The sequence below is a fragment of the Oryzias latipes genome, chromosome 12 (genome assembly GCF_002234675.1).
Source record: "Oryzias latipes chromosome 12, ASM223467v1".
Lineage (NCBI taxonomy): Eukaryota > Metazoa > Chordata > Actinopteri > Beloniformes > Adrianichthyidae > Oryzias > Oryzias latipes.
In genome coordinates, this window is record NC_019870.2 from 6,219,661 (window position 1) to 6,241,989 (window position 22,329).

The following is a 22,329-nucleotide window of genomic DNA, read 5'->3' on the forward strand; positions in this document are numbered from 1 at the left end:
CTATAGAGAAATAAACAACTATTACTCAGTTATTTTATTTGTCATAATAATCATTAGTTCTATGCTACTTTTTCTTTTACATGTGCTTGCCAATCCAAATTTTTATATTGTTTTTTTTGATGCGCAAGTTATTCAAGTTATAAACTGGCCAATCAGATGCCTCAATAATAGTATGTGGTGCCACGTCCAATGTTTGTAACAGTTGAGTGACAGATTTTGTGTAGCCCGCTTTCACATGATAGGGGTGTGGACTTCCGACAAGCTAACTCCTGATTGGCGAGAATGGTTGCCAAAGAAATGTTGAACGTTTACTGATCACTGATGATGTCTGGCTCCAACATGGCAGTTAGAAAGTAGGGATCAGAGTTTGTGTAGGCATCCTACGCCCACTTACCCATCACCTGCATATCCTGTGCAGGTGATGCTAATAACTGGAGTTTGGCGTAAGGGCACCATACAACAGCATCACACATTCGTCATATATACTGACAAATACTTCATGATACATCACAACAATCATGTGTTCCATTTTTATGATGTCCCATGAGAAGGCAGCAATGGAAATGCAATAGAAATGTGCCTCCCTCAAGATATCGCTGTTCTTGTCCACGACCTTTCACTGGCACAGACAACCCAAAAACCAGGAGCACCTGTGCGGGTCAACCCCCGTAGGGGTGCACGTGACTTAAGCTATGGACACAACGGGCATGTGATGTCGAAGACATGCTAAACACGGAGTCTTGAACGCGAATATAGCCCACAGTGTTCACACTGGTCAAGCAGGGAGGGGCTTCTTCTTTTATTTATTTTAAAAAAAAACGTACGTCTCTTTTCTTGCGTATGTCTGTCACCTACAGTAGGAGGAGGTTTGGTGTGAAATGTCAAAGTGGTACAAGTCTTGCTCCAGGTGTTTTCTTTTACAGCTCTTTTCCTTAAATATGAAAGACTTGGTGTCACACAAAAATTATTAATTTGTCCTCTATGATCAATTTTCAAACAGTTGGCACTTCTGTGAATTAAAGGAGCGTCATCCAAACAAGTTCAAAGTTTAACCTGGTTTATGTTTTAAATTGCACATTTACACTAGTTTACATAGACTTTTCATGGTCGCTTGAACGCACGTTGTCGAGGGCATTGTGAACGTAGCTTAAGGCTTTAGACTCACAGGACGACCTGGGTTACAACTATTTGGACCTCCACTTAGAAGTCCTTTTCTTGAATATGAGTAAATAATGTGAGACTTGGATGACTCATTCCTGAAAGTTTACATAGACAGCTGCATATGGAGTGCTTCGTCACTGCTGCACAAAATGATATCAACAGATCAATGAAGTGTAGCTGGAACAAATCACAGAGACGAACTGTTTCTAATCTGCACCACTTTCCTCCTTATCCTTCACACCCTCATCTCTCTGCATCCATTTACCTTTTTTTTAATATGTTCTCTCGCTTTTGTCATCTCTCCCTGGTAAAACAAGAAAACGGCACAATCTCCCACACAGTTTTTCACCTCATCTTTTCACCAATCTCTCCCACTCGTTGTATTACTGCCTTTTCCTCTCTGTTCCAAATAAATTTCCAACGTATTTAACACAAAAGATGAAAGAGAAATATACATGGGTTCATATATAGCTGCACCTAGCGTTCTTTTATAATAATGTGCTCAGTGACACTTGCACAAAGTGCGGCATACCTCTCCTTTAATGCCAGCCCTAACAATGATGGATACATCAACTGAGGTCTAAGCAGCACATTTCCACTTGTCACAGCTCGAATGACTAAAGAATATCTGAGCTGTGTCTCCGTTTGGAGAGTTTCCTCATCACGATGTTGGTATATTTAACCATCTTGGCTGCAAAGGACACCAGTTTATCACGTCTTCATCTCACAGACAATTACTACCAGAACAGACAGCGTTTGGGCTGGAATGAGTTTGACTGTTAAGTCTTCTGTGAAGGTTACATTGGAAGAAGCTCACAGTAATTGCAGAAATCTGGAACTGTCAAAGAAGATAAAACCGCAATTGACCAGTTTAAGTAAACACCATAAACCACTGTGCGAGCTGAGATTAAGTTATTATGTAATCAAACCCACTGGCTGCACCGTGGAGTAGTGGTTGGCAGTTTTGCCTCACAGTGAGAAGGCCCTGGTCCAAATCTTGGCTGGGACTTTACTGTGTGGAGTTGGCATGTTCTTCTCATACTCCAGTTTCCTCCTGTGGTCCAAAAATGTGCTTCACTGTCCTGAGGTGTGAATATGGGACAGTTCATCAAAGGAGCATATGACTTTACCCAACAGTGGCTGGGATAGACTCCAACAACTCTGTAACCCCAAAAGGGATTAAGCAGATACAGGAGATAGATGGATGCATACATTCAAAACCTAAAAGTGATCAATTGCAAAACCACACTGAGACATATCACTGTTTTTAGTTAATTTCTGTAATATGATGAGGCAAAATCCCAAATTTTGACCCCTAAATGAAACATTCTCGGAGATACAACTCATAACTATGACACGTTATGGCAAAAGTGGCCTGATTGTGTCATGATTAGCTTAATTAATTCTTCTTTTTTTTGTTGCTCCAATGTTGTCATTTTCCTCTGTTTTTGCGTAGGCTGGCTGTGACTCCGCCATTTTTTTAACCTGTGGATCCCGTTGAGCAGTCACAGCTTCCGGCACTTTGGTTTATTAGCCACAGTTATATTTAAGGAACTTAGTGTATCTTCAGTGTCCTATTTTAAAAGCGTCCCCATTTGTGTTTAAATAAAAGCAAAACTGTGCCATTTTCTGGGACATAGTTTCTGCAGAGCAGCAGTAGTTCATTAGAACAGTGTTTTTCAACCTTTTTTGAGCCACGGCACACTTTAACCTTGACAAAAATCCCGCGGCACACCAGCATCCCAAAAAAAAAAAAAAAGCAGAAACTCATAGTCTGTTTTGATGTACAGCCCCCCCCCCCCCCCCCCCCCCCCCCCCGGCAATCATGGGAGATGTAGTGTGAAAACTGCGAGAAAACGGCAGAAAGACTCGCGTCTCTGAGCTTCATTTTTTTTGTTCACTTGTTCAACGGTCTGATACCGGATTCTGTGGAAAGCTACACTGCTAAAGACGAGCTTTAGCTGGTGTTTTTGTCGGAACTGAGTGAGTTATGAGCGAAATTGGAACAAGGAAGTGGAGACTTTAACCACTTCTGATTGGTCAGACTGATGACATGTGATTAAGCTTTCAAGAATGATTGGTGGAGTCGTGGAGACAGTAAAAGCTGCGGGACTTTTCAGAAAACAGTTATAGCTGCAGCTAAATCGCGTTACCGTCATTCTTATTAAAATGTCTTTAATAGATTCAAATAAACACAAAGAAAAAAGTATTTTATGATCGTTTATATTCCTAACTACTCAGTGTTTTATCAGGACCTGTTTGGATGAACAAAGAGCTGATTTCCTGGAGATGGGAAATGCTTTTAGATCAGTTAATGAGGGCAATTTTCCACGGCACACTTGACCATCTCCCACGGCACACTAGTGTGCCGCGGCACACTGGTTGAAAAACACTGCATTAGAATTTCACCTCTGAGTTGTGAGTGTGACCACTGGCACAGAGCAACCCCGCCCCTACTTCCCATCACCCATCTGTTTGCATGCTTTCCCACAAGCTTACAGCCCCTCACACCTACTACCCACTCCAATCTAACATTACCGGTGCAACAGAAATGGGGAGCAATGTTGAAGCTGTCCAACTACAGTTTTGAGCCAGATGCCAGCTAAAACAAGGAAAACTAAGACGTCTATGGATCTATTTGTTTACAAGTGGATGCATCAGAATGGAGCAGAGCAGGGAGCGTGTTTCCTCTGTCACACCTGCAAGCCTTTCATAATGGCATTTTTTTCATCTGCTCCTGATTTACAATGATATGTATAAAGAAATACTTACAAATCCAGTTTTACACTTTATAAATCAGACAAATGCTACAAGAAACAGTTAAAAACAGCAAAACACAATTTTTTTATAGGAGTGAATCTTTAGGTTTCCTGTGACTAATTAGTTATATAGAAAAATTATTAGTCTTGGCCTTATGCATTTTCCTTATTGTGTTTGGTGAGGTTTTTGGAACGCTATTATTTCTTTAATTGTGGTTCTTCCCTGCATCTGGGCTTTCCCCTGCTTGGCTGACTGTGACAGATTGGTTTAATAGACCTGTTTATACAGAGATTGTCTCCGTACAGATGTGTTTTATGACAAGAAAATACTTGGTGCTGAATTTCAAATTGCCATTGCACTTAAAAGGACCTATCGTGTATCAAAGTGTGAAATTGTGGATTTTTTGTGACACTTCTGGAGAAGTTGTAGACATTAGCCATTTGCAAATCCAAAACAATCTAATCCCTGGTTGCTGAGAAGACTTGCTACATTACCTTTCTGTAGTCCAATGAAACTGAGTTTTCATGTTTCACACCCAGACATGTAAAAAAAGTAGTAGTGTTGCCCTCTGCAAAACCAGCCAGAGCTATTCAAAACTCTGTTTTCCTATTCGGTGGATTCAAAGTCACATTGTGCTTTCCCTTACCTTACCTTTCATTTCCATATCAAAGTGTGACCCCAGCCGTGCATCTCTTATGGATCTCAAGGGTGCTGAGGTCAATACCAACTGGTACTCAGTGCTGCCTGCAGGTTCAATAGTTTTTTTGTTTGTTTTTTTTGGCATAAGAGTTTGGACAGTATGTCAGGGAAATGCATTTAATTAGATCAATTTAAAGGAGTTTCTGAATGTTTGTCCACCAGAGGAGCGGAAAAAGATCCCTACTTGTATGTATGATAGGTGAAATTCTGATTTTTTTTTTTTTTTTTTTTAAGTTTTATGCTCAGGTTGTTATCCTAATACAATCTATCAAGCCTCAATTGAATAAAAGATCTGACAGATCTGGCAGATCTCCGCGCCCTGCACACACTTGTGATTTATCATCGAAAATGGTTTTTCATCCACGGCCCACCAGTGCTTCTCTGGAGCCCATTCTGACCTTGTTTCTGCCTTTGATGTTATCTTCCCCCTTGTTTTTGGTCATTTGTTTTTCATCACTTTCTGTTTATTTTCATGGAGTTTTGCCTGAATTTCAGCTTTGACAGTTTCATTGGTGTTTTTATTTTTTTTTTAGACACAGCTGACTAAGAACAAGCCCTCTTTCTCTGCTCCCATTGCTTAATTATCTTCATAATTCTATTCAGTCCTTTAAAGTCACGACTGCCTTGATGGCTCCATGTTTCATTAAGCGAAAAAGTCTGCCAGCAATTCCTTTTAACTCCAGACCTTTTTACTTTTTGCAATATTTAGTAATGTGCAGAGATCTGTACAAGAGACGGGAGCCTGGGATTTGGACTTGATCCACAGTTAGGTCTTACATGCAGTGACTTTAACCTTAGGGATTTCACCATTACATGAAACAGTTTTCAATTTTCTTCTTGGTATGCAGCACAAAAAGGCATAAGATGGTTTGGTTGTTGGGAGAGGAGAAAAAGCTAATTTCCAGTTGGAGCTTTTCTCAATTTCTTCTTTTACTTTTTGTGGTTTCATAAAACTAGAAAAAACACAGATGAACAAAAACTCGAAACAGTAGAGCCTCCCTCCAACGATCCCAGATTAGAAGAGTTTTAGCCAACAAAAGGGTGCCAACATGTCCCAAAGCCATTTTCAAGACCTCATAAATGCTTGATTCAAGCTCTAGCTGCCACAGATGGCACAGCCAGCTTTTACATTTCAGGACAAATCTTTTTTTAAACAAAGCTGGGTTCACTTTGATTCAATGAAGTCACAATTTATTCTTTTAATTTATTCGGATGATGTTTGTATGGTGTTAAAACCCCTTTCATGACCTGAAACATGAAAAATATCAGTGGACAAGAATGGGAAATTACTGACAGCTGAATAGATTTATCCAACGAAGAAAGAGTATGTCCTATTACAGAGACTTTCTGCCTTTAATTACACTACTAACTCTCAGCTGTCATGTCCATTAAGTCTACCTGGTTTATTTAACTCCATTATTAAGATCAGAATTTTTACAGTGTAGGCTAATGCTGCTTTTGATTTGAGTGTAATGTGTTAATTGGAAAGATATTTAGCAAGCCAACAAAACACAAGCGGCTTTTCATAAAACCTGGCGATTAGTCACTAAAAATAAAAACTCCTCCTTTACTGTTCGCTGCTTTCTGTCAAAAAGAGGAAGAAAAAAAATTGACTTGCAGCCCATTTCTTTCCAGAACCATCGCAGAAGGAAAAAAAAGAACAAAAATAGTACAAATAAGCACTAGAATTTACGCTTTGTCCGAATTCCTTCCATTTTGTAAAGCTGTCCGAAACTACTATTCCAAAAGTGCGCTAGAAATTTCCCAGAAGAAGGGGTTTATTCAGTCATACCTTTGGTTTGTCTGAAGATTAATAACCCCTCTTGTTAAAGTAAAATATGTCCAACACAAGAGGCCCTCAGCTCTCATCTGCCTGCCTAGCTGTTGGACAGGACAAGTTAAAAAAAAAAAAAGAAATTTCCCAGAAGTCTCTGCGAAAAACCAGTGTGCATCACAGCTCACTAGATTGGCAAATATAGACTGCAAGGCATTGAGTCTGAACAACTTTTGCCAAAATGTTTCATTCAAATGTATGTGTTTAATAAACCAATGTTTTTTATCTTCAGAAGACAGTAGATTAATAAATTATCATGACAAATTGTTCATATCAATTAAATTGTAACTTTGTGAAATTGATGACATCATATTTGCTGTTAAAAAAAAAAAAAAAATCAGTGAGCATGGTGTCCGAATTGCTTTTAAAATCCAGGGCCTTACATAGTCCTGCACTGTATAGTTTTTAGTAGTTAGGGCTTAGGTTGGGAATTCGGACATAGCCTGCGTTTCTCTTTGTTTCCTAAAATTACCATGCTTTCCCTTCTTTTTGGTGTGGCCCCTGGAGTCCAGGAAGTCTCAATTCGATTTGCCTGATCAAAGATTTATTACATTTCTTAAACTTTTGTTTTTTCTGCATCCATGTAAATAATAAAATCATTGAACAACCAATTATTGTACATGTCAAAAAAGGTTAAAGGAAAAAAGGTGTAAAAAAAATATTTTTACAGCATTTAAAGTTTGAGCCCCATCAACATAAATCAATTCAGATTTTTGTAGCAAACACTAAAAGGTTTCATCCTCACAGGAGGTACCACATGCTTCAAACAGGACTCCATACCATCTGCAAAAAAAAAAAATCTGTCTGGCACTTGCAGAAAAGCTTTGTCAAGTTTCTCATGTGCACAACCCACATATTCAGCTCTGCTGTTCGTCCCACACATGCCTGCTTCTTCCAAATGCAACACCATTAAAAACTGAGATAACCTCCAGAATGAATCTGATTGATTTTCAGAAAAACATTATTATAACAACAACAGCACCAACTAAAAGTTCTGCGTTTGGTTTACCTGTTAAGTTGAGATGACATTGGATTGTCGTATTTTCAGGAAGCAGACGAATGAAGAGCACATAAAATAAAAACGGACACATCCTATTTTAAAAAGATAACAATTTTTAAAACACTTTCTTTTAATCCATTTTGCATTACATATTTAGCTACCGTGAATAAATTCAATATTCATTTTGAAAAGGAAATTGCAGTTTCTGATTACTAAATATTTATTCCCAATTCAAAGGTGTTAGTTGTAAATCAAATCGAACTTTTTATAAAACGCATTTTTAATACATATGTACCCAAAGACTATAAATGACAACTGTTGTCACGCTCCATACAGGAAGCACCTGCTGCCTCCAAGAAGTCAAAATCCTATAGACTTATAATGAGAAATAATAGTAACTAGTCAGTCCCTATATTTTTTAGAAAAAACATTTTGCTAATCCTAATAATTTTCATTATACAATTTCTGTCATTCAAGATATTCAAGTTGACCAATCATATGTCTCAATAAAAGTATATGGTCTAGCGTCAAACAATTGAAATGTTTGATTGACAGATTCATCAAAGCCTGCTTTCAAGTGGTAGGAATCTCTTACCAATCAAGAAGCTCACTCCTGATTGGTGGGAGTGGTTGCCATAGTAACATTAACCCAAGAGACTTGGACCAATTAGCTCCAAATCGGCGTCATCATCTGTTTTTGGTGACTTTAGGGCACGTCCCGTCAGGGATCACCATAGCAAATCAGCTTTTGCTGATTTGAACAGATAAGGTTTGGCAAAAGATTTTACACCAAATATCCTTCCTGACCCAACCCTGTATTTCATCCGGGCTGGGCCTGGCACGGGGAGACCCAGACTTGGGCCCCCTCCATGGTTAAGCAGTAACATGGCGTATCTTGAAAAAATACGAGTGACTTTTATTTCATTGGAGTCAGAAGTTAACCATTTTCTCTGGGTGACGTCACACTTCCTCTTTCCAGTTCTCAGATAGTCAAGTTTTTGTACGTAACACCAAGAGCTGTACATAATAAAAATCCAAAGTGAAACAAAGAGGTTTTCAAACACGAAAAAAAGTTTTCCAATTTATCCTTGGCTCTGACATTATGGGTTTTTCCCATTGACTGTATAAGAGGACTGGACTGAGTGAGTGTGACATCACCCAGAGAAAATGGGTCATTCTGGCTCAAAGAAATGAAGTCAACTCACTTGGCATTTTTCTCCGGAGTGAGCTTGTTGGAAGCCCACAGCCCTTCAACTTGAAATCGGACTCAGCACATGCTGAGAATGGTTATTCTGACAAATGTTTTGACTGAGTAATAGCTGTTTATTTCTTAATTGTGGCCTTTGTGGGATACTCGATCCAGTTTTCCTATACAAACAATGGTTTCTCCAGGTTTACTTCTTAACTGTGTTTCAGTCTCAGCAGTTCAGGCTCTAAGAGGAACCTCTTCTGAGTGATAAATAAGAGCGAAAGTATGATTCAGCGCTGCTTTCATAATGTTAATGGTAACGTTGAGGTCGGCCAGCTTTGAGGAATCTCATCATTAGTCCTCTCGCAGGCCAGGATTTAATTATCTACACATCCAAATGGTCCAATTCCACCTTCTCAGCAGATTACCCTACTCCTCAAGGGTCATGAGTGCGATGCCTTTCGCCTCTCTTCGCGGCTTGACTGTTAAGCCGGTAGAAGAGAGCTCTCTTCGTTTGTGTCTGTACGAGTGCGGGCGTCCCTATTGGGGGTTGGTGCGATTGCTTTGGTTGCATGATGAATAGGTGTTGATTCGGTTTTGTGTGGGGTGCCGTGGAGCTCCAGAAATAGGCCCATGTAAAATTAATCTTCAGACGTATAATTGACCCAGATGTGGTGGAATCTCATTGTTTCTAACTACATCAAATGAATCCCTCGGCTCAGAGGCCACAGCAGCGACAAGACCGGACTAAACAGGGCTTGAAGATGAGCCACAAAAAGGAGGACAAGAAGAAAAAGCAGGGGAGACAAGAAGGGAAAAAAGAAGGAGTGAACACAGTAGGGACTTCCTCGGAGAGCATTGTAATGCAGCTGCTTAATGTCTTAATGTTGATCTCTGTGACTCTGGTGGGACCTCATTAGTTCAAGCCAGAGAACTGTGTTCAGCCGTCTTTAGCCTCGCGGGAAAATACACAAATTATGCTGTAATATTATCAGCTCACGGCTACATCTACAAATAGTTTGCTGCTCAGACCAGACCAGCAGCCTTCCAACGTCTGGGGTCGTTTGAGATAGAACACCAACGAGAAAACTGATTTGGACACTGCTCTGATTATCGAAACAAGTCGAGCAGAAATGGTTCATGTCAATATTTGTTTTGTGAAATCCAAAGTTATTAAAACTTCCAAAGGAACAGCAAGTTGGTCAGTGTGGCGAAGGTCAGGGGTGATGGTGGATTTACTTCAGTGAACTCCTGGCATTAATCATGACCATTTTGTCGAAATGGATTTTATATATATATATATATATATATATATATATATATATATATATATATATATATATATATATATATTTGCAACATAAAACATAAACATAAATGGCAAACGTTTTTGTTTTAAATTTTTTGGTGAAATGGAATATAAAAAATCTTCATTCTAACACACATACATTGGCAAAGGATTGTTTCTGCCTCTCTGCTGCTTCCCCTCCTTCCAGCAGGAATAAGCCACAAGATTAATTTTCACGAGCGTTGACTGATAAACAGAATAAAATAAATAAATAAATAAACAACAGTGTAAACGTAGAAACATTTTTCTTTGTTTTTGTGATAGTTCCTAATTTGGCTCTTGTGTGCAAACCATGACTGCAAATACAAATGTGTGTCTTTTGCTGCTGTAGTGACGGTAGGCTGATTAATATTGATGCTCAGGGTCAGCAGGTCCAGCCTCAGGTGCATGTGAAGGAATGAATTTTCTGGGGTTGTGACCTCGAGCGGCTGAAAGTCATGGCCTCAATGGAGCTCAATGGGCTTTGGATTCTGGTGTTTAAGGTACTTTTGGTAACTAATAGTGCTGCTGCCCATATTACCTTGTAAATAATAGCATTGCTAGCTGCTTCGTGGACTGACATGGCCAAATTAAATCGGACTGAATCTATAGGCATTTTTTAATTTGCCGTGTTTTGTTCAGACTTAGGAAAATCAATTGGGAATTCAAGCTTTTAGTTTTAATCATGCACATTACACCACAGTAGTGAAAAGGTCCTACCTTTCATGGGTTTATTAAACGTTTCCGTCTAAATTATTTCACATCAGACCTGACTCCTTGTGTGGACAGAATATTCAGACTCATTTATCACCAAAGAGAATAAAAATAATTTTAAAAGCCCTTTAATCTAAAATTATTTCAAATTAAAAATCGAAATAGATTTTTTTTAACTGAGAACTCCATTAACTTTTACCATCCATTCCCTGCTGCTTTATAGAGGTGTTTTAGGTAATGCGTGCTTGTTGAGAAAAAAAAGGAGATTTGACATTGATCTTTCCCCAGCATATGCCGGATCCATAAACCTAATCACAGCATTCACTTTTTCCCGCAAGAAAAGAGACTAATATTTACCCCGCAAGGCGCTAAAACATTACTGGCATTTGTTTTCTTCCCCCCGGTGTTTGAATTGACAGAAGTCAGATTGCAGGGGTGATTTCCAATTACACCAGGCCGTGTGGTGGGGAGTAGTTTTCCACCTTACAGATCACTTACCAAACTAAACACATGATTAAAAAGCAGGCGGTTGAAGAGGCAGTTATTTGAAAAATGTCCTCTTGAATCAAACAAAAAAGGACAGTTTTTTTGTGGATTACAGAATGTTAAACGAAATACTTCTGGCAACGCGGCCAGATCACTGGCCACCTTGTTTTATGGCTTCATGTAGTTGGACCGCACTTTGCTGATTCATTTTGATACTGTAAGCTCTTCATTTAGCTTCATTTCTAATGTTTTTTTTTTACTTATTTTAATGTTTCCTGCTGTCTTGGTCTTCAAGCTTCAGATGCTGAATGGATCCAGACCTCCACACCAAATTTCGGGAGTCATGTTCTAAAAATAACGCGATAAAAGAAATCTGTAAAGTACCGTATTTTCGGGGTTTAAGTCACATTTATGGATAATTTAGCTGGGGGTTCGATTTACACATAAGTGCTACTTATATGTAATCCTTGTGCTATCCTAGGCACTTTAACATTGGGAGTTGGGTCATCTAGACCCACTAGACAGTGCGCTGAACCTTTTTTCTTCAATGATTTGTGATCTTCACTGGTGTCCATGGATTACATGAAATCTTTCCACCTTTATCCACCTTTGTCATGGTAGGAATAACACGCCAAAGTAAGGGTGGGGTCGTCTAAGATAGCACAAGGGTTAAAAGAAACGGTTCATATGTTCCTTATCGTCCCACTAACAACCACTAAAGGTGGTTGATGGTGTGTGTATCAGTATTAGCTACTGACAGCAACGCAAAAAAAGAATTGCCGCTCAGTTTCACACCTGGCTTAAAAGTTGTTCAGAAGCATGACACTTTTCTCTCAATGAAGGGATTAAGCTTTGGCACAATCCCAACAATGAAAATCTATCATGTTTCCAAAAACCTTTGGTTAGCGTTACTTCACTCGTCTTTACGCCCTCATTCTGAACCAGTTACCAAATTACCCACTTTCTGATTAGTCAGTCACAAACATGTTTTCTTTCTAAATTCATGGATGTTTGTCTCTCTATATCCCTTGTGCTATCCTAGGCACTTTGACATTGGGAGTGAGGTCATCTAGACCCCACAAGACCCCAGATGGCCTTTTTCTTTAATTATTTGTGATCTTCACTGATTTCCAACATGAAATCCTCTCCACCTTTATCCACCTCTGTCATTATATAGAGTCCACGTCAATCGTCATCTTGACCCCATAGGATAGCACAAGGGATATTCTAGATAGTTTCACCCTCCTCCACTCTGTTTCTCCACTAAGAATGATGCATTGACAGGTCTGGTCCTTTACCAGACGCCACCATCAGCATCTGAGCTCTGGAGTTCATTCATTTGTGGTATGGCCTCCTCCCAAGAAAGCAAGACGTCAGTCCAGAGCCCAAGATTTATGGACTTATTTGTTTCAGCACCGCTTCCTGCATCACAAATAAATCATTTATCATATTTATAAGATCTCTTCTTATGAAAATGAGGAAACAACCTCAATGTGCAGCCCATCTGGAGAAGATATTCCAACTTCTTCCAGCTGAGAATTTTGGCCTCAGGCTCAAAGATGCCGATTTCCATCTCAATCTCGTTGGTCAACTAAATACATGCAACAAAAAATATAAAAGTGACTATTCGAACGTAATTTACAAAAATACGTGTGCCCAGTGCTGAACTTTTTTCATGGACCCAGAGAAAAGGTTAAGGTTAGGATTTTGGTTAGGGTTAGGGTGAAACCACCAAATGGTTCCTGGGTGCTGCTGTGTCTGCAGGTCACCGCACCTCCAGGGGATGGGTCAACTGTGGAGAACAAATTTCACACATCTAGGTGCATAATAGCTAACGGGGCTTTAACTTTAACTTTAAATACGTGCAAACAACTACAATATGTAGCCTTGGATGCATTTAAAGTATGTGCGGGCAAATGCAGCGATGTGCATCTTGGCCACACATACTGTATTACATGCAACTTGTACCCAAACCTGCTTTAAGACAATGCCTTAAATGTTTTGTACTACTTGGTACCATGGGGCCAACAAAATACTAACAAATTGTCAATGACTCATTCCGATAAAAATTATGTGTCATGATTTGAACTTGTTGTCTTGTTTTTGCTCCTTGTTCTGTCTTGTTTCGGTTTCCTGTTTTATTTTGAAAGTCTCCTGTCTTGTCTGTTTTCTTGAGTTTTACTTCCTTTGGTCCCCATCAGCCCTGATCGTGTCCACCTGTGTCTTGTCTGCCCTGTCTGTATATAAGTCTGGTCTCTGCCTTCCTCCAGTGTTGGTCCATTAGTTATTCCTGTCCTGGTTGTCCTTGTCATGCCATGTTCCTCGTTTCTTGTTCCACACCACAGTGAGTTTTGTTTAGTTTTGTCATCCTGCTCTGCAGCGCCTTTTGTTTGTTCATTAAACCCTCTAGACTCTGATCCTCATGCCTCCACCTCTGCGTCTGGGTCCAACCGGCTCTCGAGCCACCCTCCACCATGACAGAATGGACCAACCATATTTTTTGGACCCAGCAGAGCGGGACATGCAGCTCCTAGAGGCTTACTGCCAGGAAGCCGAGCGCACGAGGTCTTACTGGGTTTTTGACCAGGCCCAGTTTGCCTCGTATGCCTGGAGTGGGAGCCACCTGGACTTCACAGGGAGCCGTCTTGCCCTGAGGGGGGGTCGTCGCCGTCGTCCCCGCCGTCCCCTTCCTGTTCCAGAGGTGGTCCGGCACGCACCACATCGCTTTCCAGTGGTGGTGCCAGATGCACCCCATCCCCGTCATGTTCCGGTGGTGGTCCCAGATGCACCACAACCACGTTCAGTGGTGGTCCCGGACGCACCCCGACCCATCCCAGCTCCCAGGGGGGTGCCGCCTGCGCCCCGACCCGTTCCTGCTCCCAGGGGGGTGCCGCCTGCGCCCCGACCCGTTCCTGCTCCCAGGGGGGTGCCGCCTGCGCCCCGACCCGTTCCTGCTCCCAGGGGGGTGCCGCCTGCACCCCGACCCGTCCCGGCTCCCAGGGGGTTGCCGCCTGCACCCCGACCCGTCCCGGCTCCCAGGGGGTTGCCGCCTGCACCCCGACCCGTCCCGGCTCCCAGGGGGTTGCCGCCTGCACCCCGACCCGTCCCGGCTCCCAGGGGGTTGCCGCCTGCACCCCGACCCGTCCCGGCTCCCAGGGGGTTGCCGCCTGCACCCCGACCCGTCCCGGCTTCCAGGGGGTTGCCGCCTGCACCCCGACCCGTCCCGGCTTCCAGGGGGTTGCCGCCTGCACCCCGACCCGTCCCGGCTTCCAGGGGGGTGCCGCCTGCGCCCCGACCCGTCCCGGCTTCCAGGGGGGTTCCGCCGGAACCCCGACCCGTCCCGGCTTCCAGGGGGGTTCCGCCGGAACCCCGACCGGTCCCCACTTCCGGCTCCACGCCTGACCCGCCTGAGCTCGGCTCCACGCCTGACCCGCCAGAGCCTGACTGCTGGCCCGACCCGCCAGAGCCTGACTGCTGGCCCGACCCGCCAGAGCCTGACTGCTGGCCCGACCCGCCAGAGCCTGACTGCTGGCCCGACCCGCCAGAGCCTGACTGCTGGCCCGACCCGCCAGAGCCTGACTGCTGGCCCGACCCGCCAGAGCCTGACTGCTGGCCCGACCCGCCAGAGCCTGACTGCTGGCCCGACCCGCCAGAGCCTGACTGCTGGCCCGACCCGCCAGAGCCTGACTGCTGGCCCGACCCGCCAGAGCCTGACTGCTGGCCCGACCCGCCAGAGCCTGACTCCATGCCTGACTCCACGCCTGACGACTCCACGCCTGACTCCACGCCGGACCTGCCTCGCCGGACCGCTCGGCCCCCGGCCGTCCTCCGGACCTGCCTCGCCGGACCGCTCGGCCCCCCGGCCGTCCTCCGGACCTGCCTCGCCGGACCGCTCGGCCCCCCGGCCGTCCTCCGGACCTGCCTCGCCGGACCGCTCGGCCCCCCGGCCGTCCTCCGGACCTGCCACGCCGGACCGCGCGGACCCCCGGCCGTCCTCTGGACTCTTGTGCCCGTCGAGGTTTATCCTCCGGGGCCCCCCCCTCATGTGACTTGTGGAACCTCGGAGCGGTTCCTTGAGGGGGGGGTACTGTCATGATTTGAACTTGTTGTCTTGTTTTTGCTCCTTGTTCTGTCTTGTTTCGGTTTCCTGTTTTATTTTGAAAGTCTCCTGTCTTGTCTGTTTTCTTGAGTTTTACTTCCTTTGGTCCCCATCAGCCCTGATCGTGTCCACCTGTGTCTTGTCTGCCCTGTCTGTATATAAGTCTGGTCTCTGCCTTCCTCCAGTGTTGGTCCATTAGTTATTCCTGTCCTGGTTGACCTTGTCATGCCATGTTCCTCGTTTCTTGTTCCACACCACAGTGAGTTTTGTTTAGTTTTGTCATCCTGCTCTGCAGCGCCTTTTGTTTGTTCATTAAACCCTCTAGACTCTGATCCTCATGCCTCCACCTCTGCGTCTGGGTCCAACCGGCTCTCGAGCCACCCTCCACCATGACATTATGTTTGTGTATTGTGTATTTAACATGCTCTTTTTTTTTTTGTAAATACCCTTAAAATTGTATTTCTTTTTATTGCTATATTAAAATTGTTGAGAAACAGGAGCAGATGTAAAACAGCCCATTTGTGATGTCAAAAATACGTTGGGTGAGCCAAAAGCATCCTGCTCCGCTCCATTCTGATGCATCCACTTGCAGACAACTAGATCCATGTATGTCTTTGTTTTCCTCGTCGTATACCGCCAACAATGCCCGCATTTTTTGTTGCACCAGTAATGTCAGGTTGGGGGTGTGTGGGGCTGTAAGCCAGCAGTAGTGAGTATAAACAGAGAGCTCTCAGTAATGGAGGGGGGAAGGAGAGGGTGGGGTTTCTCTGTGCCAACTGTCCCGCCCACAAATCAGAGGCAAACTTCAAAGAAACTACTGTGGCTCTGCAGAAATGGTAATTAAAAGACCACCGGAAACACATTTAAAATGTTTCAACAGATGATCGGAGTGGGACTTCAAGATATAACAAATATTCAAACACTTAAATTCTAATAAACAGTGAAAAAGTAATTTACCTTGAAACCGTAGGATTTCTATTAGACGGATGAGTTATTTAAGGCTCAAATGTCTTGGTTGCTACCGGCAACGCACCTGCTTTAAAGTGCAAACTGCTTTCTAGAAAAATGTCAGAGGAAAACCCTCAGAGGAGTGCTTCAAATCCCTCAAAGTTCTGGACAAACACACGTTCCCTGTGTTGGTTTTTTGTCTTGACGTTTGTGAGCGTCCGCCTCACATGGTGACTCATCTTTCCACAAACACGTTTTAACGCTCCCCTCGCAGTCACACTTACCTGTGAAAGTGTAACTTTCACATTTATTTTCTGCTCTGCATTTGTCACATCCAAATGTGAGAGTTCCTTCACTTAACCTTCCCACTGTCACGAAGGCAAACAAATACAGAACAGTGTTTGCAGGAAAACTACACAGTTATTTAGGGAAATGAAAAGTTTAGACACATAACGAGAACATGTTGGTAGTTATAGTGAATATTTTATCACTTCAGTTACTGAGCTTCTCTACAGATTTCACTCTTTGTTTGTTCATTATTACTTGTATCAAAGAGAAAAATGAAGAGTATTGATTATAAAATCTTGAAATAAAGTACTGGGATGGGTTCAACAGCAAGAAAAAGAACCAATTACATGACAGAAATGATGAAATAATTTAAAGATGTAATACTTTGGAAGTTGTTTAAATAATTTTCCTAACATCCAAAAAATCCTGGAGTGTTTTAAAGTTTCAAGGTCACATCACCTTCAGCAATCCGCGTAAAACCTACCACTTCCAATAAATGCACATTTTGGCCTTTCTAGTTTAAAGCTCTCGTGTTCAGGCGTAGCTACTCGTAACTATGCCTCACTCCTACTAGTTTCTATGACTAGTTTTTGGGTTTTACAAAACATGCTGCCATGGAACGTGCGTTGAAAGTTAAACCAGTTGGTATTTGACCAATCAGGAACTCAAATTGGGTAGAGACATATGGATGGCATCCCTTTTAATTCAGGGAACTTCCTGTATCTTCCATTATACTTGAGGCTTCACCAATGCCCTCTAGCATTTGCTCCATGATGCGTTGGAATCAGTAGGGACATTTTATAAAAAAGGATAGTTTAATTTCCCAACCGTTTAAAAATCGTGAAGGAGAATTTACTGACCAAGCCGGAATTATAATGACACCAAGTCTTTCATTTATTGGAATAAAGGAGATATGAAATTAAATAATATGAAATCCTGCAGCAAGATTCACCAAATTTAAACCGCTTTGAAGTTTCACATCAAGACTTTTCCAACAGTAGGTGTGGTTAAAGTGTGCTAGTAAACTGGTTGGATGATGACGGTTGTTCATCATTTCAACCCAAAATTATTTGACATGAAATGGTACTGGAAATGCTCTGTGGTAACGATAACATTTTTATTAGTGACAATGAGGACTAAATCGGAAAAACTCAAAAATCAAACGTCATCATCCTATCAAGGATGTACCTACCTTTTCCAGTTTCTTGTTGTGTTTCATTTTTATGAACATTTTGTTTTGTTTTCTAAAATGTTTCATTTTTAGTGCGTTTTTGAAATTTTGTTTTCTAAAATGCAATATTTTTTAATGCTTTCCTTTTTAGTTGTCATTCTGTAGATCTGTAAACTGTTGCGTTGAGAGATTTGTTGATGCGACTTGCATTTCACCACTACCGCACATGGCCCTACTTGCATCCGATTCAGACTGCAAACCCTTCAAAAGATAGACATAACCTAGAAGCTGCTCCTGACTCTTGCTGTCACTCGGTTCGTTGACTCACACAAATCACATCATGAGGACAATTCCTGCAGACTGCCCTTCATACAAACAATTTGCAAAGTTCTGGCCCGGTACGACACTCTTATGTGAACACAGGAGAATGGATGCTCAGGACAAAAGCGTCAGGCTGCTTTTCATTGTAGTAGATAAATCAAAATTGCATCAAATAAAACTCAGCTACAAATCCCCAAAGCCTTTCTGAAGGATTTAAGCCAATAAGTTTTGGTCCACAGAAGATTTAAAGTGAAATGTGTGCTTGAACATCAGCTGGGTTCAGTGTCAAGCTGCCTCATTTTCTTTCTTTTTTTTCTTTGACACTGAAACTATTAAATCGCAGCGGCGCACATGGAGACAAATGAAGTGACAGCACTGAAATGTTTACTGCACAGCTGGTGACATTGAGCCTTGAGCAGTCAAATAATGCTTCTTTCATCACAGATCTATAGCGAACCCCACATAACCTAAACCCAATATATCAAAACCCAGGCCTGCATCGTATACTGGCTGACACATTTTTATCCTATTATATCTTTTATCCTCCATCCTTCACCGCCCTGTGATGGATGCTGGTGCATTAGGAAACCAAATACGTGTGTGAGTGCGTGTCCCTGGTGCACAGATTAGTAGGTTTTATCAGTGGTACCAAAGTGAATGTGGGACTTTCTCCAGCCTGCCACTGGTTTCGGCAACTAAAGCCACCTTGAGATGATCTTCAGCACATCTCTGTGCATCAACAAATCTCCCATAGTGCAACAGCAGTCTCTCTCCAATGTATAGAGTCTTTCCTCAGGGAATTTTGGATAAAGAGGGATGGAAAGAAGAGATAAGGTATAGAAAAGGAATAAAAAAAAACACTCCAGACAGTTACACAGCATTGGTTGTGGAGATAGATGTGAAACGTTGTACTTTTGGATATATAAAGCTGTGCTTTCCCCCATGTTGGTATTAAAACAAGATGTTTGGAAATGTGTCTCTACTAGCAAAGAAATCTTACAAAATAAAACACCTTCCATTTTGTTTCATCCAGGACTTTTCTTTTTAAATCTTAGACTGTAACTTCTAACAAAGGGATGCCATATGCAAGTTAGTAAATGTTTTGTTGTTTTTACGCTACCTTCAAGGATCATATGTATTTACACAATGCCTTAAACAAAAAGACATAAAGAAGATGCAAACACTTCATCGTCTTTAGTCTTAAAGCATTTTGTAGTCGGTGTCTTAGACCGTGTTCTAGTACAAAGATGTTTTTTTTCATCCACGCTGTCCTACTTTATTGTTTCTGAAGTGGTTCCTACATTTCATTTAACGTTTTTTCAGATTTTTTCAGTGGTTGCCAATTCCTCATCAACGATCCTCTGTTTACCTTTTAATCTGGTCTAGCATTTTCAACAGCATTTTACTTTGAGGGGCGTTTTTTTTCTTCTCCCTATCTGACCACCTTTTCGGTTCTGTCCAGAGTTTAGGTCCTTCACCTTTAGGAGACACACATTTTTGAAGTTATAAATGTTTGATCTCCTCCCCCTTTCATTTCTGCTCACATCCTTGCTTTACTTGCACTGCTGAGACACATATCAAAGCACTGGATCTTGTCTCAGCACATCCAGGAGATGTGAGTGATTAAAGTCCATTAGCTGCTCTGGGATTTGCAGAGTTTTCACCTTTTTGTGTGAAGTGTTTTGAACCTTTTCCAAACATGTGTAATTTGCTACAAGCAGTGACAGGCTGGAAAACTGCAGGCTGAAAAGCCAAGCAAATGTGTAATAGCCATTGCACAAACACACTAAAAAGAAGCGCCTTTGCTTTGAAAAGGACAACCTTTGGACGTGGCAGGACATTCTGAACCCCTGATGACAGTAAAGTCTGGGGACTGTAAAAAGTCATGGCCACATGGGTGTGACTGGAGGGTGGGGGGTTCTGAAGTTACTCCAGCATCATCTGAGCTACATGAAACACTTCTTCGCTTTCAGACTTTTCTTCATCTTTATGCCTCAAAGTCAAAGGTGGTCAGAAGAGACCGTGCCTTTCTAAGCATTCCCCATGTGGCATAGTGACAGATTCTGCTCTCTTAGATAAATCACATCAAAAAAGAAGAAATGTTTTGTTTAAAATCCACCATTTGTGTGATTATAATAACGGTTTCTCCCTTTTGTTTGGCCAGATGGTTCATTTCTGCTGCAGATGGATCCCAGTTTACAGTGCTTTTTTGTCAATTCTAGTGAAGAAATCTGTAAAGATTTTTGGAAATCTTGATAGCAGTGCACTTTCTTTAATCATTGCTGGGACATTTTTAATTTAGGCACTTGAGCTGGAAAACGGATGTGTATATGGGTGCTAAATAGGATGTAATTTTTAGTTTTCACAAAGTTTTGTGTGTCTGACATCTTATGTCTTGTGTGAGTAACTATCTCGAGGTACACTGGTACTAAACGTTGCAGTTGTGTTTAAAACCATCATTAAGTTAATTACTTTTAATCTGTTTAGAGTGGCAACTAGTGGTCGCGTTGAGTATTACAGTTTAAAGCAGTTTAAAACCTCATCGAACGGAAGCAACACTCAGTCACACATGTATTTCATGGTAGTGGGAAGAAGTACTTCAAATATTTTGTATGTACATATTTTATATGTAATATAATATTTGTTTTTACTTTTGTGATGTAGGATGAAGCTTGTTTGTACAATATTTATCATGAATTGTTATGTTAATTATCATGTGTGACATTTTTCAAGATGGCAGATTCATTTAGAGTTCTTGGACACATCTCGTCATTTCTTAATTTGCAATTTACTCCTAGAGTGTATATTTTGTTATTTGTGTATATGTTTTTATTGTATTGTTTGTTTTGATTTCAGTTTCACCCTTTTAAATATTAGGGCTTTTTTCAACAGTCAATTAGTGGGCCCCCATTATAAAAAACTCGTCCAATCTTCCTCGCTTGGTGCTGTATTTAATAACAACAAAAACTTTGATAAATAATGTGGTCAAGTTGTAAAGTCCTGCAAAATTGTAAGTGGAATAACTCCAGCCACTCCAAAACATCGATAAATTCTCATTCTTACAGCATTACCAGAACAAAGTGTCAGTGTAACTGTCTGACGACTACAACCCTTTTTTAAAAATAACAATAAGTATTAATGACACGATGACAAAAAACACCTGGGTGCTAATAAGACCATGTAAGTTAACATGACCTCAATGGAGAAGTTGAGGACTTTGAAGAAGACACCAAAACACGAGAATAACTTTCTTTTTAAGTACTCGTGCATTGATGATATGCTTCCCTGAAACCTAATTTCGGCTTTGCAAATTGTGCATTTGACCGACTTTTTTGATTTGTCAACACTGAAGTGTCCCAAACTTCTGAGCGCTTAAGCCTAACACTCCCCTCTCCTTCTTGTTCTGCCCATATTTTTAATCTGTCCTCTGACATCTTCTTCTTTTATGGTTGAGGTAGGGATATACTCCCCCCTGAAGTTCCTGTCATGCATTATGATCCAAAATAACCCACACGGTCATAAATGACTACCTGGCTGTTTATTTTATTTTTTTTAATGAACGAGGCGTCGATTGTAACAAATTTGCATCGATATTTTCTTAGAGTCAATGTCGTCTATGTTAATGGTTAGTCAACAATGACAATTAAATTAAATCAGCAGAGAAGTACTTTAGTGGAATATAGAAATGTTGATATGACATCTTGCTGCCATGATTTATTTCTTTTATAGTGGTCAAGAGCAACGGATAAACTGATTAGCTCTGCAAAATATGTTAGGTTAAACAGCTACTAACATCATATCTCTGCAGATATCACGGTTCCCATCCATTAAAAATTCTGTCCGGCTCTGTGAAAGAGTAGTTCTGACGGATTAAGAGCGCTTTAACCTCAGGCACCCTGCAGGATTTCAGAGTAAATTAGTTAAGCAAAGGTCAGCTGCTTGACACCTGCTGTGCTGAAAAATCAGCAGGCTTGGCAGAAACTGCCTAAAGAGAATGGAATAGATGTCAAGCATCTTAATCTTTGGGGATTTTTCTAAAATGGAACATAATTACCTATAGAGGGAAGGTGGCAGCGGTGAAGAAAGGGATACCATCCATCCATTGGGATTTAGGTCCTGATCTGGTTCACAAATCAAGATCAACGTCTCCCAGATCAAACCACGAATATTACTAATTAACATATTATGTTAAGCACACATTTTGTTTGTTTATAAACTTAAAATACAACATCATTCTGCAATTTTAGAGTGCTATTTACACTGCCTGAAGTTTATTTTATAATAATTTATTATATCGTTATATATCTATCTTCACATCACAAATATTCATAC